Genomic DNA, 6,041 nt, shown 5'->3' with positions numbered 1-6,041 from the left:
TCTTTGAGACGCTCAAAAATTGAAACCTTGGGGACTTCCCTGGCGGTCAGGGTTAGGACTCCGCGCTTCCACTGCAGGGGGCTCTGTCCGATCCCTGGTCAGGGAACTAAGATCCCGCATGCCGCGAGGCATGGCAAAAAAAAAAGTTGAAACCTTGAAGCCTTTTCTTCCTCCAGCCCTAAGCTGGGACACTCAGACTAACTTCTGGGGGAGCTTTGTCAGGAAAACAAGGGAGACAGACTAAGGACAGACTAAGGACAATGTCTGGAAATGGGAACTTTCTGGGGGGCCCCAGAAGCACCACAGAATCCTGCACCTGACTTGTCTTATTGTGGGAGCCACGGCAGGGAGCCATGGTCAAGAGGCTAGCAGAAAAGGATGTGGCAGTTCCTGACACCTAGGGTTCATGCTCTTCCTCCCCTGTGTCCCCGCTTGAAGTGTGGAGCCCCCAACAGCCTTCTCACACCCAGCCTTGGCCTTCCAAAGCCAGCCCTGTTCTTCGTAACAGTCCTGTCTTTTCAAGAGGAGTCAGCTGGTGCTACAGCTGTGGGAGGCATCTTAGCAGAGACAGCAGTCTGGCCCAGCAAGATATTTCTGTCAGCTGTGCTGTGGGAACTGATCTATTTGATTTCCATTGAAGGGATTTTCCAACAAAGATGTTTGTGCAAACGGTATGATGGAGGGTGACTGGCCCCACCTACTTCCTCATTGGCCAGCCAGCAATTGACCAATTTTAGCCTGGCTTCTACCTGTGCTAAAGGGACCCCAGCCCCTTGCTGTCTTTGCTCAAGAAAATGCAGTGCTGCCAAACCACAAGATATATTTAGTCCCAACCTACGTTGCCGAACTGTTTTCAGTTATTTTCCATTCACACCCCCTTCTGTAATTTTCCATTTCCCCATAGCCCCCTTTTTAGCTCCCACAGTTTTCCCTAGCCTCTTTTTGTTCCCCGCTTTCACTTCCCTATAGCTGCATTTAGTTACCTCTCTGTTCTCCCTTTTAAAACTTCAGCCACCTTTGTCTTAGTTGGAGTTGAGCCCAGTTTATTTTGGGTCTCGCTTCCCTACTGCAGTAGTCTGAATAAAATCTGTCTTACGCTTTCAACAAGTGTCTGGTGCTGTTTCTCTTTAACAGGGCCAGTCCAGGACTTCCACTGATGGCTTCAGCCCTCACACCCCCAGGCCAGGAGCCAGCAGGACATCCCAGGCGCCACAGCAGAATCCATCTGGTGTCCACTGGGCCCCAGCAGAGTGCTGACACCTGCTTGCCATCATGGAGGAGCCTGCCATCAAGAGGTGCCTGAAGATGATTCAACTCAACACTTCAGTCTATGAAGATGTGGCCGGGTGTCTTCCGGTGCAGGAATATGTCTCATATACACACCACTGTCATATCAAGTTCAAGGCCGTCAGGGTGCCTACAAGAAGGCCCACATGGCTATTCCGTGCTCTGGGCCAGCCCCTCAGGACTGCCCCTTCCATGAAGAGATGGATTGGGTGCTGCAGATCAAGAGATGGATTGGGTGCACCAGCCCAGCCAACCTCAGGGAGCAGACCCGGCCATGGGATCTTGACCACCACAACCAGCTGACCCAGGGAAGAAAAAAAAAAGTCATTAGCAGAAAGATGGGCCCGAAGGGTGCTCTCCTCAGCCGCAGCAGCAGCAGAGGCACCAGAACCAGAGGTGGAAGACGGAGACAGAGCATCAGTTTAAGCTAGAAGCGGAAGTGTTGGAGCTGCCCAGTGACCGCCAACTTGAAAGCCCGGCTGGTACCCAGACCAACAAGACAACCGAGATGGAGATTAGCCAGGATGCCTGAGAAACTGGGCCAGGTAAGTGGCCAAATGTGTTCTACCAAAGCCCTAATGCCATGGGACTGGGTGGAGAGGGAAGTCACAAGTGATAAAACCCAGGTTGAGATCCCCTCAAAGGACCTGGGGCTCCTGAAAATTTAAGAAAGCATGGTTTCACTGCTGGTGTTGGAGCCTGCATATTAAAGCTGGAAAGGACACTGGGAGACCATCTTTGACTCTTACATTTTACAGATGAGAAAACTAAGCCAGGGGAAAGTAATTTGCAGAAGGTGACAGACACTACAAGTTAATGCTAAGGCTGACACTAGAACCCCAGCACAATGATCCTTCCACCAGCTTATAACTTGACTCTTGCCTTCAATGTACTTTATAATGGAGCATCATGGTAATCTCTTACAGTCTTAAAACTGGGGCTTGGAAAAAATGGGATAAGGAGAACAGCTAGTATTTCTCTCTCTTCTCCAACAGAAGTCCAGAGGGGACCAGTCTCCAGACAGAAACCAGCCTCAGAGAGGAACTTCGTCATCAGCTCCTGGCGTGTCTACAGTGCCCCCTAGAGCACAGGTAGGCCAAGTGCACCAGCTCCAGCCCAGAGCCTGACCCTTAGGTGCCACCTGACTGTTGTTGCCATGATTGCCACTGATATGGCAGCGAACAGGCGCCTGGCCAGTGAACTGGCCTGGGAATCAGCTGCCCGGCTGCAGGGCCACTGAGACCAGCACAATTCCCACATGGCCGTCCTGGTCCAGATGGTCCACCTACACCCAGCCCCAGGAGGCAGTAGCCATTCTTCAGGACACAATGGGCTGAGGGTGACAACTAACTGCCTGAACCTACACTGGAACATTCTTTCTTTTCTTTTTTTCTTAAAAGATATAATTTTTATTTATTTTTGGCTGCGTCAGGTCTTTGTTGCTGCACGCGGGCTCTCTCTCGTTGCGGCGAGCGGGGGCTACTCTTTGTTGCGGTGCACGGGCTTCTCATTGCAGTGGCTTCTCTTGTTGCTGAGCTCTAGGCGTGTGGGCTTCCGTAGTTGTGGCATGTGGGCTCAGTAGTTGTGACACGGGCTCAGTAGTTGTGACATGCGGGCTGTAGAGCGCAGGCTCAGTAGTTGTGGCGCACGGGCTTAGTTGCTCCACACATGTGGGATCTTCCTGGACCGGGGATCGAACCCATGTCCTCTGCATTGGCAGGTAGATTCTTATCCACTGCGCCACCAGGGAAGTCCAGAACATTCTTAATTGTGTGATATTATGGTAAGCATTTTGTGTATGAATTTTTTTAGTCTTTGTAAGCATAGATACTGCCTATTTTAGGCCTTAAGGTCTCAAAGCATCCTTGGTGTCTTATTTAGGGTGATTAGTAAAGAGAGTAGAATACACAGATAACTCATAATGCTCACCTCCAACTACTAATCCATGGGGATAGGTGTTTTAGTGGATATTTTCAAACTCCCTGAAGGGAAGACAGTTACCTGTGATGCTCTCTCACCAAATGATGGTAAAGCCATGGGAGAGTTTCTCTCTTTCTGTGCCTTTGACTGTCTCAAACTCTGCTCCATTGTTCAACTCCCCCCTCAGCCCAGGCCTCACTGAGGTCATGACCAGACCTCTAGGTAGGCACCTGCCTTCTGTGGTTCCAGAAGGTTGAGAATGGCAGGGACAGGAGAAGCAGGGCCCCTTCCCTCTTCCCTTCTACTGCCACCCAGCTCCACCCAGGAACTGGGACTGACGCTGATCATCAGCCAAACTCCCTGAGGCTCCAGAGAATGCTGCTGGGTCTACAGTGAGCAAGCACAGTGACAACATTTTCGCACAGGAAGTGGAGCGGTGCCAGAGCTCCCTGATCTCAGTGGGGCTCGCTCATGTTACAGAGAGAGAAGTTGAGGCCTGGAGAGATTCCAGGACCTTGGGGTCCTAGGAGATGGACTTCCCAGTTCAGAACTTGTCCCAAGTTTAGGGTCCACCCAAAGCTTACCTTAATCTCAACAGACCCCCAACTACTATCTTCCCAGCAGTATTCTCTCGGCAGAGTGCGGGTGCAAGTGAAACGTGGGCCTGAGGTGTGCTTTTACTCTCCCGATCAAGCTTTGAGTGCCACCCCTCCCCACTGGTCACTGATTCCAGCTGCTTAGGGTTCTGGGGCCCCAAGACCAGCCTTCCTCTCACCTCAAGCCTGAAACAGCTCAGGCCTAGGCTTGTTCCTCTTCCTTCTGACCCCCAGATTAGTAAATAAACACCTGCCGCATCTCAGCAGTGTCCCCTAAGCAAAACAAAGGCTTCCTTCTCTGCCTTATTTTCATCGTTAATATTAAAAACCACCTATTACCACACCACCACCGCTCCCAACCGATAAACCTTAAAGGAGGTAAAAAGAGTAAGAAAACTTTTTTTAAATGACACTTTTTAACTCCTAGAGCTTTCTCACTGTGGTATAGTCTTCACCCTGTAATCCTCCCCACACTCCACTACCCACTTTCCCACCCTCCCTCCACACACACCCACCCTCCAGTGAGGTTTTTCACTTCTAGGACGTTGTGTGAGGGAAGGAGAGAAAACTGGAAAAGGGGAGGGGCACACGGTAAACACAGCAAAATCAAATTACAGCTGGGTCTGGGGGTTGTCCAGCTCCATTCCTAAAGATGGGGAAGCCAAGGCTCCTGTCCAGCTCTGCAGAACTCCAGCCCGCGGTTTGCCTCTCACTCTTGCGGCTCAGCATCAACTGGGTGGGCGACAGTGGGCCGGGAGGTGGGCTGAGAGGGGCAGAGGAAAGGTTCTTGCCTTCTGAAAACTGCTGGAAAGGGCAGGGCAGCCGCAGAAACTACCTCTCCCAGTAATCCCTCAGGTTAACCCAGCCTGGAGAACGGACAGCCCCATCATCCAATGAGTTACTGGGCTGCAGTCCTACGATGGCCAATCACCACTAGAAGAGGGTGGGTGCTTAACAAGGAAGAAGTTTCTGTGTGTTCTGATTGAGTACCCTCCACACACTTGGCTGTACAGTTCGGTCTCCAGCCTTCCTACATACCCTGCTCACCTCCTAGCTGGTCCTCCTGCCCCCAGCTCCCTCTCCTTCCTCTCCAATTCATCCCTCTTTACTACTAAGGGTTATGTTCTTTAAAGGCCAAAGTGATCACGTCATCCCCTGATTAAATTCCATCAGTGATTCCCTTTGGCTCATAGGAATACGTTCAACCTCCTTAGCTTGGCCTGCGGCCCCTGCCTACCTCTGCAGCCCCATACTTCCCTTCCCACTCCCACCATGCCCTCCAGCCTGCAGAACTAACTGCCATTCTCCCAAAGGACCACAGTGTGTCACCCCTGTGCCTTCTGCAAGTCCCACTTGTGTTGTTTTAAGTGGCAAAGTTTGTGGCAATTTGTTACAGCAGCAGCAGGAAACTAATAAAGATTATTCTTTGAACAGAGTTGGTGCAGAGAAGGGCAGGTTTGTGTGCACAAGTGTAAATATAGATAGATAGATAGATAGATAAATGTTTATGGCTTTATGGGTGATAAAAGCAGTGCTCAGGAAAGTTAAAGTTGTTAGATGGGCCACTATCAACTGCTTGGGCTATAAACCAGCCATGCCCCTGACCAGCCTGCATGCCCTCTCCAGGCACTTTATAAAAAGATACAACACCTTGGAGCGTTACAAACATCAACGACAGAATAATCCTCAGGAATGGAAAAGGGAGGGAGGGCTAACATGGAAAGAAGAAAGACGGCCTGAAGGTGGAATTCAAGTGAAAAAGCAGGATGGATAGTCAGCACCCCGAGTTGGCCCGGCCTGGAATGCCAGGTGCCAGCTGGTGGCTTGATGCACCTGGAACCCGAGCGGCCTTTGTGCCTCATCCTTTGCCGCTCTGCAGGCTGGTTCTGCTCCACGCCATAGCGAGGGTGGAGGCTGTGGTCCAGCTCTGGGCATTGGACCTCTCCTCAGACAATACACAGATTGTGGAGCCAGGAACAGCCAGTGACCACGTCACAGATACACTCTGCTTCCCCGCGCCTTACCCTGGCCACACTGCCCCCGGCCTCTCAGCTGCCTGAAGGCCTGCTCCACAGTGCCCCAGCCAGCCAAGAGCGCCTGTTGAAAAACAGGTCCTCGGGGGTGATGGGTTGCTGGTACCGGGCTGTCAGCCCCTGATGGAGAGGGTACGCTCCACCACCCACGGGGACAAGCCCTGTGGCGCACCCCCCCCGTTTCTTTTTTTGGACGGTGGATGAG

At 51.7% G+C, this 6,041-nt stretch overlaps 1 pseudogene across 1 annotated transcript; it reads left to right on the top strand.

Moving 5' to 3' along the window:
* The first annotated feature begins 1,156 nt into the window (after nucleotides 1-1,156).
* Nucleotides 1,157-6,012, top strand: LOC309638174 (annotated as a pseudogene). The gene is made up of 3 exons: nucleotides 1,157-1,585; nucleotides 1,762-1,832; nucleotides 2,372-6,012. The product of its transcript is annotated as an uncharacterized misc_RNA (transcript).
* The last annotated feature ends 29 nt before the right edge of the window (nucleotides 6,013-6,041 follow it).

The sequence above is a fragment of the Balaenoptera physalus genome (genome assembly GCF_965194825.1).
Source record: "Balaenoptera physalus genome assembly, chromosome: 11".
Taxonomy (NCBI): Eukaryota; Metazoa; Chordata; class Mammalia; order Artiodactyla; family Balaenopteridae; genus Balaenoptera; species Balaenoptera physalus.
This window is presented reverse-complemented; position numbering and strand designations above follow the sequence as displayed.